This window comes from Spinacia oleracea, chromosome 6 (genome assembly GCF_020520425.1).
Source record: "Spinacia oleracea cultivar Varoflay chromosome 6, BTI_SOV_V1, whole genome shotgun sequence".
Lineage (NCBI taxonomy): Eukaryota > Viridiplantae > Streptophyta > Magnoliopsida > Caryophyllales > Amaranthaceae > Spinacia > Spinacia oleracea.
In genome coordinates, this window is record NC_079492.1 from 79,869,511 (window position 1) to 79,883,198 (window position 13,688).

The 13,688-nt window shown below is 37.7% G+C and overlaps 1 long non-coding RNA gene across 4 annotated transcripts; it reads left to right on the plus strand.

Moving 5' to 3' along the window:
• The first annotated feature begins 5,018 nt into the window (after positions 1–5,018).
• Positions 5,019–8,904, plus strand: LOC130462441 (uncharacterized). 4 transcript variants are annotated; one of them, XR_008922660.1, is made up of 6 exons: positions 5,019–5,280; positions 6,553–6,585; positions 6,673–6,764; positions 7,864–8,013; positions 8,128–8,233; positions 8,520–8,904. It is a non-coding gene; the product is annotated as an uncharacterized lncRNA (long non-coding RNA). The 4 variants fall into 4 exon arrangements; XR_008922659.1 differs by having other exon boundaries at positions 5,021–5,280; positions 7,864–7,965; XR_008922657.1 differs by having other exon boundaries at positions 5,023–5,280; positions 7,864–7,965; positions 8,131–8,233.
• Positions 8,905–13,688: the final 4,784 nt, after the last annotated feature.

Genomic DNA, 13,688 nt, shown 5'->3' on the forward strand with positions numbered 1-13,688 from the left:
CATTTTGTTGATAACTACTGCACGTAATTACGAAATAGTATTTATTTTTTCTAATATTCTTGTAAAAGTTAACAATGCGGTATCGATATTTCAATTTTCTTTTATACTTTTACGGCGGGCAATCTAACATTGCTAATATTTGAATCAAAATTATTTTATTTATTTGGAAGAGATTTATTCGAGTAAATAAATTAGACTTATAAATTACTCAGTATGATCTTTACTAAAATGTGAAGTGGAGTATAGTTAAATAAATGTTTACAGCTACAAAATTAATTAATTTGCAGTTTAAATAAAAGGAAAAAACAAAATAAAGTAAAAGTAAAATTAGTCATAAATACGGAGTAGTACATTGAACCATGTAGGCTGTAGTTATAGAAAAAATAAATTAGTAGCAAAGTAAAAGAAAATACATTGAACCAGTCAAGTAGTCAATAAGTAGTTACATACATATAATACAACTTTTACTAGGTTGAATGGAGGACAGCTGCCAAAATTCTGGTCCACACATCCTTTAATGAAGATTAAAATGACGATTTGGCCCAAAAATTTTGAAAAAAGGCCCAACAAATCAGACCTACGACTTATCTTCTTCCCTTTTCCCTTTTCGAGCTCTTCCAAGACCCATCAATGGAGTCTCTTCCAATCTGCAGCAAAGGACGACGACGTCACTGGAGAAAGTGATACCGGAAGTATAATGCTGAAGGAGTCGTAGTGTGGGAGTAGTCGTACCGTTTATAAGGGCTGGATCTCTGAGTCTGTGATGTCAAAAAGGGCGAGTCCGTTTTCTGTTGCAATCGTCCGGTCCGGATTCCGCACCGGCACCCGTGTCGTGTCGTGTCGACACCGGTACGGTGGGTGCCGGTGGCGAGTCCGAGCATCCCAACTGGCCGTCCCTTCAGCTCCTTGACCAACATACTCGTCAATCTCTTGAAAGAGGTCGGCATATTCCTCTTCTAGGGTCGGCTCCATGGAAGAATTTCTCTCAGAAGGCCCCGCAGCCTCGTCCCTTAGGCGTAAGCGGGTTGGATATACCGTTTTTTTTGTTCTCGCCATGCCGTCTGCATAGTTTAACAGAATACGGCTTAGGGAAGGTCGAGAATAAGGAAAAAGGACGATCAAGTATATGCTCTGCCAAATAATTAGCTGCACATCGCTAAGAGCCTAACCAACGCACGTCTAAGGAAGACTGTGAAGGAAATAATGCCCTTGGTCCAAGTATGCATTCAATGTTAAGTCTAATAAATACGGTTCAGTGTTAATTAACAAGTTAATAATTCAGTGAGATCAAGTGAGCTGAATGCCTAGCTAGAGGCCGCTTCAGTTCAAATGGAATTAATGATATTAATCCACAACTTACTCTTGACTGAACCCGTAGGGTCACACAAATAGTACGTAAACGGATCAAGTATTTAATGGCATTAAATACTCTATCTATGGATATTCGGAATCGACGGATCTTGGTTTCAGTGGGAGCTGAGATCGTCACAAGCAAGAAATGAATACTCCGGAAACGATGATATTGCCGGAAACGGAAATATGGATCGTATCAGAAATATAAATATTATCCAAGTCGTAGATGTTGCCGGAAACGGAAACATGGTACGTATCGGAAAATATTATCGGAAATGGAAATATTGCCGGAATCGGAAATATTACCGGAAACGGAAATATTGTCAGAATCGGAAATATTATCGGAATCGGGAAATAATTCCGGAAACGGAAATATTAAATATTTGTTCGAAACGAAAATTAATTCCGGAATCGGAAATATTAAATATTGTTCGTATCGGAAATGAATTCCGGAACCGGGAATTTAATCGGAAGCGTATCGTACGAATAAGCATCGGACGAGGCCTGCCGGACGAAGGCCCAGCACGAAGCCAGGCCATCGCCCAGCAAGCAAGGACGCGCGCACGCCCAGCCCTAGGCAGCGCCAGGCCCACCGCAAGGCAGGCCCAGCGCGCCAAGGCAAGACTGCCCAGCGTGGGCTGCGTGGGCCGAGCGCACGCGTGCGGGCGCCCTCGTGGCTCCGTGCGTGTGTGTGCTTGTGTCCATGCACAATTCCTAAATCTATTAGGATTTGGTGTGTGATTAAATTCCTATTCCTGTTAGGATTATTTAATTAGAGTCCTTGTAGGATTCTAAGTTTAATTAAATCGTATCCTACTAGGATTCCAATTCCCTTTCCAAACCTCAATAAATAAAGGCCTAGGGTCATAATTTATTCGGACGATTGAAGTATTCAAAGGGTAAGTTTTTGAAAGAAAATTCAGCCACTCTCTTGCACTAATAGCCGAAAATTCCTAAGCACCTTAAGGGCGATTCTAGTTGGTCAATCTTGAGGCGGATCCGGACGTACTGTGGACTATCTACGGAGGGACGACACTTGGAGTCCTAAAGAGTTGTTCTTGTTCGGTTCGGGCGCAGCTAGGGAAGGCACGCTACAAAGTGTATGCATCTATACTATGCTAAATGATTATGTGTAAATAATATGCTTTCCTGGCTTTATGGTTTTTCCGCATGATTTATGTATTGTCATATGTATCATAACCTAACAGTGGTATCACGAGCCTCTTATTATTTTCATAATCTAAATTGCATAAACATGATTAAATATTACAAATTTGCAAGAATTAAAAGGGGTGATTAATTTTCGTAATTGTTAATTAATTGCAAATTGCGTTTATTTAATTATACGTACGTAGTTTTTCGGCAGTTTCTTCGTTACTCATCCAAATCGAGTGATTTTTGTGTCAATTCCGCATGTAAAAGGCATTCTAAAATTTTGACAAAAATAGTAATTTTCGGCCGAACCCAGAATTCTCATATTCGAAGCATAACTATGACTTTTCGGAGGTTTTAGTTTTTCGAACGCAAAATTTCATAAATTTAAGATGTTAAATTAATTATTTGCGATTCTTGTTGATAAATCTTGAATTTTTGATTGACGTACTTTATATGCTTAACAAGTTTGAATGCCTAGCCTTGTTAATTATGCAATCTAATTTGTAATTATGATTAATTTGTTGAAAATTGGAATAATTTAGAATTAATTTGATTTTCATAATTAGTTATAATTTAATTAGATACCTATGATTAAAAACCACCATAAAAATTGTAAATTTGTGTTAAATTTTAAATTTTTATGACCTAGACTTGAATCCATGTTAATCGGAAATCAATTAATTAATAAATTTTCGATTTTTTTGCCCTAAAATTATTAAATTAATATGTTTTATTAATTCGTCATTAATTTTGAATTAATTTTTTTTAATTTTTATGCAATCGCTCATAAAACTTGCACGCACAAAGCAATGGACGCTACGTGTAACCCTTAAGGGGTGTTGTATAGTGCGGGCGTGCGACGACGAGCAAGGGAGCTCGTCGCCCACGCGGTACGAATGCAGCGAGCAAGGCGATGGCGCGCGAGCACAAGGCAGCAGCCCTGCCTTGTGTCGAGCGCTGTGCGCGATGGGCGATGGGCGAAGCAATGACACGCTGTGGGCGCGCGAGCGAGCGAGAGCTGGTCGCCCAGCGATCGCTGCTCTGCGCACCACAACGCGTGGCCTCGAGCGAGCGATCGAGCGAGCGATGCGAGGAGCATCGTAGCTGCTGCGATGCTATGGGCAGGCAGGCTGCACGCAAGCGTGGCTTGCCTTGCTGCCTTGCGCGTAGCTGCTGCGACGTTGTGCCATGGACATCGATGGGTCGTGCACTCGAAGGGGCTTGGGCGCAAGCCCAAGTGCTCGTCATGTCACGATTGTCGAGTTTTAAAATTTTAATTTGAAATTTTCAGTATACGTAATTTTAATTAATTTTAAAATTAATAATTTAAATTGTTTTCTTGGATTTTAATTTTGAATATTATAATTATAATAAATTTCATTTATTTTAATTATTTTACTAAAATTAAAATCATGAATTAATTTAAATACGACTGAAAAATAAATTAAATAAGCGGATTCAATTATAAATTTATATGAGCTTTAAATTTTAATTAAATTTGTATGTTTCCGGTTAGACTAGAAATACATTTTTATGTTTAAAATTAGTAAAGCATATGAATTTATTGGTTTAAGTGGGAGCCCTTTTAGTCATAAACTCTTGATTAGGTCTACAAATCCTTAAGGTTAAAACAACTTGATTAGAATTAATAAGGACTGAATAATCTGTAGATTATTGGTGCCCTTGATTAATTGCTGCAAATGTTTATGTGATGCATAATGTGTTTTACTAACCAGCTATGTGGGCCATTCATGATAATGAATGGGTGAATTGTATATATTGTATATGTACTGTTTTGCAGGGTATGAAGTGACTAGTATGGCCCAAATAGGATAGAAAATATGGTCTGCATACCATTAATTTGAATGTAATTGGTCTAAAGTACCAAAATTGTTTTTCAATTCAAATATGGTCTGCGTACCATCAAATAGTTGTAATTAGTTTAATTATAGCTTATCCTATTTGAAGAAAATGGTGCCTCCCACGGAGATTTTCGAGACGGACTTTGAAGTTGAAGCTTCAAGATAAAGTCGGGCCATACTAGATCACATTTATCTTATGCATGCTTTAAGTTATTTATTGCTTTAAATATGTCTTAATTATGCATGAGATTGCGGCTTGATTATGTTGCATGATTAAGGATTTTAGGTCACTTAAAATCTAACCAACATAGTAAGAGCCTTAAGTTCCAAACTTAAAAATTGAGTTAAAAGGTGCCATGCACTACTACAAAAGTTAGAATATGTAACGCTAAATAGAGTACGGTTAAGTGTTTTAAGCGTTTCATAGGATAATAGAATACGGTTTTCTCTAATAACAGTTCTATGGGAGAAAGAATACAGAACGGTTACATCACTTAACCGTTTCATATTTTTTACCATAATAAAAAAAAAATATTTAATATATACAATATTTAAATCAATAACATATAGAGCGGTGTTTTAAGTCCTTGATAACTGCGTACTATATTCTCATTAAAAAAAAAAAAACTAATTCTGCGGGATTAAATTAATCAAACCTTAGAATAAAAAACCTCTAGCAAAACCAAAACCTAAACATTCTACTCTATCTCCTACAAAACCTTAACCATAATCGTGCAAAACAAAAACCCTTCTAACAAAACCCCCAAATTCAATCTCCCGCAAAATCTAGACTATAATCGCGCACCACCACCAGATCACCGCCGCACAAATGTACCGCCACCGCGCTACTGTTCCGCTGCTTCTTTTCAACCTCTGGTGACCATCGCCTCTCCACACTCCGAATTTCGAGGTTAGTATTCTTAGTTTTGTTCTAAATCTTTATCCTGCAACTAATAATGTTCTTAATTACGAAATTGTAATGTCGAATTGATGTTTTAGGTCGAATCATAAAGGAGGGTGTAATAATTAAATCGAATTACATTTAATTTAGTAGGATTATTGCAAAAAAATCTGGTGAATTTAGTCAAATTAAACTGAATTTTTTAGTTAATATGATTTAAGTTTGATTAAATTGAAATTTGCAGTTAGGGAAAGAAAGGGGATAATGAAAAATTGAATTCTTCAAGGATCTGGATTATCTTTGAATTTTCTACTTTTAGTACTGATTTGTTGTCTATTGAGTGTTATATGTAGATGCAATGTGTAGTTGTTAGAATAAGCGCATGCTGCCTTCACCTTTGCCGAAAATCGACAGTGTCGTCAGGACAAGCTCCTGAATAGGCTAAACTGAACAAGTTGTTCTTCAGATCATACCCAATGTGAGCATTCCTTTGTTGGTGAAATGCTAATACGGACACCTTACCCTCACTTTCTTTGAGCCTATAGCCAGGCAATATAACCCTGAGTGCCTTATCCATAAATTTGCATCATATAACATGTAGACGAGGCCATTGAAGTGGAACATCGCCTCTGCAGCTTTGCTGATGAATGTAGTTCATAACACTAATCACGGTACATAATCAGACTAGTCGAGGTGATAGTTTCTTTCCTTCGGGAATCCAAATGTGGTGGACACCCTTAACATTTACCAGACATTGAATATAAATATCAGACCCTTTCTGCCTTATGGATAAAATGCATTTACCTGACCTCCACTCTTAGAAAAAGTTGTATATTTGATGTTCTCTTGATGTTTGAGTAGTGAGGGGGCTCATAATTGGTTGTTTGGTAATTGGTAAGAGTTGAGCGCTGTTTTTCCTGCCCAACAGACGACAATTAAGACTAGCTTAGCACAGCTCTCTGTTTATTCCTTGTAAAGTTAAGCTCAGTTTTCAGGTATAAGTCCTACATAAGGAGTTTTTGTTTACTCCTTGCAACTTAAGTCGATGATGGTTAGTTAGGTTTCGATTAATAGAACAAAGTTGAACTAAAAAGCAATAAAAATAAAATGTATCCTCTTCTTAGATGTTTTCAGAATAATTGCTTTCAGTGAAGTGTATTTATGGTCAATTTTCTGTTGCTGTTTTTTTTCTTTTTTCTATCTTCTTTTGTTTCTATCAATAGTTAACTTTCACATGATTTCTTTAATTGGCTGGTGGCACAAATGCTCACACAATAAAAGGGTTGAAGGAACACAGACTTTTTCAAACCATGAGTAATATTCTGACCCTTTAAGTGTCCTTATTGCTCTAGTTTTGTCTTTAATTGAAATACTTAACCCTTTATTAAACCCGTTTTGCAGGGAACCCGGATGATGAGATCTTGACCTGAGAAATATCTAGTTCATGCAATTCTCTAATTGGTGGTATGGCATATGGTGGCTATGCTAGGAAGGTACGTACAACTATATTACTGAAATGGCAAGGTGGCCAAATAATGTAAATTTGTGTATAAATTTCTATTTGGAGAAACATATTCTTAATAAGACTTTAAAATGGAAAGATGGCTAAAGAAAACCAGCTTCTACTTATCATCTTGTAGCTTCTTTCTTGTTGTCATATATATATATATATATATATATATATATATATATATATATATATATATATATTTGCTCTAGAGAATTTTTACATAACCTGTCTGTCTGCACCTCCCTGCTATAAACTGAAAATTCTACATTTATTGGATCCAAAATGAAATGTCAAGTGAACATACAGACATACTGACATAGTCATGTCTGAATATAGAAGAGCTAGGGTTATCTTAAGTAAATGAGCCTGAGTAACTTAGCAGAAAAGCAGTGGGTGAACTTTTCAGACTGCAGCAAATCAAAGTACACATGTATCATAGTGAATCTTTTCAGACTTTTTCCCTATTTCCTAGATCTTCCCTTGTCCCTAAGCATGTTAACCTTCATTACTACTGAAGTCATTCATTCTCCATTAGGTGTACTTATGCTAGATATGACGCGACTACATTATATACACAGAGTACATGGTAATGATGATTACTAAGGCATTTATTGAGTCTGCTTGACATAAGTCATGAGTCTGCTTACTGAGTCTGCTTACTAAGGCATTTGCTGAGTCTGCTTGGCATTTACATAAGTCAGAGTACATGGTAATGATGATTACTAAGGCATTTACATACGACTTGGGTGTTGTAGTTGACATGCTGACCCACTTGGAGGTAATTCTCTTGGGTTTGCTTGAATATTTAAAGGTCTCCGCTAATTGTTTGACAAACGTTAGAATTTCTGTTGCTTTAATCTTTAGTATGCTATGGGATTGCGTTGTAACAGATCAATCCAAGATTTTGTAGGCTTATTGATAAACATTTTCATTGCTCTAACTATAGTGAGAATGTGAATTTGATGGTACTGAAATTTTATCCCTGTACCGTGCTGCAATTATTTGCTTATATTGTCGAGTAATAGCAAAGATTTGCTTCCATTCCGGTTACTCTTTCTTGATATGTACACAGCGTGACTCAGGTACAAAGGTGTGAAGACTCTAGACCTCTAAAAATTGAGTTGAGAGGAAAATGAACAGTGTGATTCGGATGCATACTGTTTGTGCTAGAGCTTTTGGACCTGGTAAAAGTTACAGATACTCAATTTATCTATCTTGGGGTCAATTTGACAGTAACTGGCATATTAGGGAAATGTGTATCTCATGGAGTCATAAGTGTCGTAGGAAAGTTAGACGCATTGAATTTAATTTGAATGCATCTCATACTGAGCCTATGGCCTTTGTAGCAGATAGAGGAAGGTTTAATTACAAGTTCAATGAAAGAAATACCGAGAAAATTATAGGCAGAATCAGCCACCGATGAATCTTCACACCTGCATCAATAAACCTGCGGTAAAACTTTTCTTCTTGTATATACTCATTACTTCCTGCTCGCACTTACTTTGCTTGAGTTGAGAAATTTTAAGCGTGACTTAGCACATCTAATTGCAAATATTAGTCATCACTTACTGGTTCTGACCTGCTTGTATATGAACTGTCCTGGTTGTATATGTACTTTCCTGCTTGTATATACTCATCACTTACTGGTTCTGTTGCTTGCTGCATGTTCTTTGTTAAATACTATTTCTGCTTGCTATCATGTTCATTTCTTACTCTTACATTTTAACTTGTCTTGTAGTATTTTATCAAAGCTCCCACGTATTCTCAAACTACGATTGACGAGCTAAGGGAGAGGTGGATCTCATACGTTAGCGAATATCACCGACCAAATAATGATGAAGAGGAAGATCATGATGACGATGATCTATTGTGACTTAAGCTAGCTCAAGGAGATGGTTACCTCAGTTCAGTCCTGCAGATGAACCAAGTCTGGTTTCTGTTGTTGCTGCAGAAGCTGTTGTTGCTACATAATCTGTTCTTGCTGCAGAATCTGTTTTTTTTTGTAGTGATATTGGATTTTTTTTTTGATGTACCTTGGATCATTTATATTTTATCAATGATTAATAGGATTGTTATTGAATAAACAATATTATTTCGTTATTTAATGAAAGGATTTTTGGACAGATCGTGTGGATATCATTTTTATTATATCTTTTTAGATTTGGTTTACATACTAGAATTGTATCCTATTTTAGGGATGCGTGTGCTGCTATTTTTAAATAATATTAAAAAAAGGGGTAGAATATAGAATGGTTGTGTAAGGAAACGACTTTCTATCTTAATATTAAACATGAAGTATATAGTACGCCTATGTACGGAAGATGTTCTGTATCTCAATATTTAACAGAAAGAATAGAGGACGGTTATGTACGGAAGGCGCGCTTTATAATAAAGTATAGGAGACGGTTATGTACGTTAAGCGTTCTATATTCCTTCTCCATTTTCTGATTTTAGGAAGGGAATAGAGGACGCTTATCTCTTATCATCGTACTTTATAACTAGGTATATATAACGCTTCTTTTACCCGTTTTATAAACTTTATAGCGCGCTGAGTTGGAGAACGCCTCTAAGGCGTCCTATAAGGTGTATTTCAACAGTACTCTATGCCCTTTTTTGTAGTAGTGATGCCAAAATAAACACTTGCTTGGATATCCTTTACATCAATCTAGTAATAGTTTTCGCTCAGCGAGGTGTTACTTATTGGTCCTAAAGGGGCAAGGTACACAAATAATTGTGAGTACATGTTAGTTTTGGTGAAACTCAACGATATAAGTAAGGAGTCCTTTTATGTCGTGGCAAAATCGATAGGTTTACCTAATAAGTTATTAGACGTGCCTATCAACCAAGAATAGTTTCTAGACTATTAGCAAAAGGTTTTTGCTTACATAAGATGTTTTAGGATTAAGTCGACAAACTGTGCTTAATTCTTCAATGGATTCTAGGATCTTGGAATCATTTTATTCACACCTGCCGGAACACATAACTTGAATAAAATGCTTAATGAACATTGAATTATGCATGTATGCTAGAATTTAAGTTTATTAAGAGAAACTGTGAATGGTTATTTATTTGTTTATTTTTTCAATTGTAGTTTTAATTATGGCAAACAACGATCAAAACATCATCATGGGTTCTGAGCTTATGGTCAAGCTGAACCTATCGAATTTTCTTGAATGGGAAGCTAAGCTAGTTGAAATAGTCAGACTCAATGGACTTGAGTATGTACTGTTACATCCCATGCCAAGCTACTATGCCAGAGACATGACCCCTGAAAGATTTTTCGCCTGGGATACGGATCTCAAAAAGGTTATGAGTCTCATGCTGAACAATATCCCTGATGAATGGGCTAGAAGGTTTGTAGCTTATGAACCTTTTACGCTCATAAAAAATCTGAGGGATATCTGTCGTGGAAGCACAGAGGACAGGGACCTGAACGTCCATGAGTTGATTGAATCAATGTCTGGTCTAAAGGTTAGTTCTCCCAACAGGTGTTATAGGATGGAAGTCCAAGAAACACATGTTCAGCTCCTTCGCACTAAACAGAGGGTAGGCGTCCCACTTGTTAGGTTATGATACATATGACAATTCATAAATCATGCGGAAAAACCATAAAGCCAGGAAAGCATATTATTTACACATAATCATTTAGCATAGTTTAGATGCATACACTTTGTTGCGTGCCCTCCCTAGCTGCGCCCGAACCGAACAAGAACAAGTCTTTAGGACTCCAAGTGTCGTCCCTCCGTAGATAGTCCACAGCACGTCCGGATCCGCCTTAAGCTTGACCAACTAGGATCTCCCTTAAGGTACTTAGAATTTTCGGCTAATGTAGGCAATTGTATGACTGAATTTTTGCTCTCAAAAATCACTTTGAATACTTGAATACTCTTTATAAAATAATGACCCTAGGCCTTTATTTATAGAGGTATGGAAAGGGAATTGTAATCCTATTAGGATACGAATTAATTAAACTAGAATCCTAATAGAATTCTTATTTAATTAATTCATCCTTTTAGGTTTAGGAATTTAATCATATGTCGAAACCTGATAGCTTTAGGATTCGTCTAGCACACAAACACACACACGCACGCACAGCAGCCCACGAGGGGCGCCATGCGCGCGCGCAGCCCATTGCCACGAGGCCCACACGCTGCCGCAGCGTTGGCGCGCGCTGGGCCTGCCTTGCGGTGGGCCTGGCGCAGCCTTGGCTGGTGCGTTGTGGCGCGCTGGCTTGCTGGGCGATGGCCCGGCTTCGTGCTGGGCCTTCGTCTGGCAGGCCTCGTCCGATGCTAATTCGTACGATACGCTTCCGATTAATTTCCCGATTCCGGAATTCATTTCCGATACGAACAATATTTAATATTTCCGATTCCGGAATTAATTTCCGTTTCGAACAAATATTTAATATTTCCGTTTCCGGAATTATTTTCCGATTCCGATAATATTTCCGATTCTGACAATATTTCCGTTTCCGGCAATATTTCCGATTCCGGCAATATTTCCATTTCCGATAATATTTTCCGATACGTACCATGTTTCCGTTTCCGGCAACATCTATGACTTGGATAATATTTATATTTCCGATACGATCCATATTTCCGTTTCCGGCAATATCATCGTTTCCGGAGCATTCATTTCTTGCCTGTGACGATCTCAGCTCCCACTGAAACCAAGATCCGTCGATTCCGAATATCCATAGATGGAGTATTTAATGCCATTAAATACTTGATCCGTTTACGTACTATTTGTGTGACCCTACGGGTTCAGTCAAGAGTAAGCTGTGGATTAATATCATTAATTCCACTTGAACTGAAGCGGCCTCTAGCTAGGCATTCAACTCACTTGATCTCACTGAATTATTAACTTGTTAATTAATACTGAACCGCACTTATTAGACTTAACATAGAATGCATACTTGGACCAAGGGCATTATTTCCTTCAGTCTCCCACTTGTCCTTAGGGACAAGTGTGCATTTCCTAATTCCTTTGTCGCTCGATGCTTGCTCTTGAACATAAGGTAAGAGTTGTCATCCTTATTATGTCCAGAGGTGTTCCTCGGTTTCAGAGTTCAACTGATCAAATAAACAGATAATCATAGCCTATGATTCATCCGAGCACGGCCATGCATTTCACAGTTTCTAGCTCTCCGAGTGGCCTTGTACAACTTTTAAGCATCTCATCCCGATTTATGGGAGGACAATCCCAATCTTGCGATCTTGAGATTAGACTTCGTTTGATAGGTGATTACCTGAGCGTTGCCTTTATAGCCTCCTTTTACGGTGCGACGGTTGGTCAACGTCAAAGCAACCAGTTCTCAAACAAGTAATCTCAAATCACTCAGGTATTGAGGATTTAGTGTCTAATAATTTTAATGAAATTTACTTATGACAGATTTTCATCTCTTACAGTAAAGTTTCATAGGTCTTGTCCGATACTAGTCTTCCCAAAGTAAGTATCTATGCAAATGATTATGACATTGCCATGTCCACATAGTTCAAGAAACAGAACTACTAGTCATCTTGCATTCTAATCGTCTAACGTTTTCTATGCGTCCAATTTTATAGAAAACTCCAACTAGGGACCATTTTCAACCTTTGACATTCAAGTTCACTTGATAGACATTTCTTAGTCACAGGACTGGTCCTGACAGTCTATCTTGAATATATCGTCAAATTGAAGGGATCATCATTTAATAAACCACAAATTAAATGGAAAAATGAATTCTTTTCATTTGTTGTAAATGATTAACCAATAATGTTTTACAAAGATTTAAACTCTAAAACTTTAAAACATTAAACAGGGATATCAAAGCCATTCTCCAATATGCTTGATTCCCATAGCTGCAGTGTGCAAGTTGTGCTTCGCCTGCGGCAGAGGTTTAGTCAATGGATCTGATATGTTGTCATCAGTTCCAATCTTGTTTATCTCGACTTCTTTTCTTTCAACGAACTCTCGTAGAAGGTGAAATCTACGAAGTACATGCTTGACTCTCTGGTGGTGTCTAGGCTCCTTTGCCTGTGCAATAGCTCCGTTATTATCACAATACAGGGCTATTGGTCCTTTAATGGAGGGGACTACACCAAGTTCACCTATGAACTTCCTTAGCCATATAGCTTTCTTTGCTGCTTCATGTGCAGCAATGTACTCCGCTTCAGTTGTAGAATCCGCAATGGTGCTTTGCTTAGCACTTTTCCAGCTTACTGCTCCTCTGTTGAGGCAGAAGACAAATCCAGACTGTGATCTGAAATCATCTTTGTCGGTTTGGAAACTTGCGTCCGTATAGCCTTTAACAATTAATTCATCATCTCCACCATAGACCAGGAAGTCATCTTTGTGCCTTTTCAGGTACTTCAGAATATTCTTGGCAGCAGTCCAATGCGCCTCTCCTGGGTCTGACTGGTATCTGCTCGTAGCACTGAGTGCGTACGCAACATCCGGGCGTGTACATATCATAGCATACATTATTGAACCAATCAATGATGCATATGGAATCCTATTCATTCGTCTACGCTCATCAAGTGTTTTTGGGCACTGAGTCTTGCTTAGAGTTATTCCATGAGACATGGGTAGGTAGCCTCGCTTGGAGTCTGCCATCTTGAACCTATCAAGCACCTTATTGATATAAGTGCTTTGACTAAGTCCAATCATCCTTTTAGATCTATCTCTGTAAATCTTGATGCCCAATATGTACTGTGCTTCTCCTAGATCTTTCATCGAAAAACATTTCCCAAGCCAAATCTTGACAGAGTTCAACATAGGAATGTCATTTCCGATAAGTAATATGTCGTCGACATATAATACTAGGAAAGCAATTTTTCTCCCACTGACCTTCTTGTATACACAAGATTCGTCTGCATTCTTGATGAAACCAAAGTCACTCACTGCTTCATCAAAATGTATATTCCAG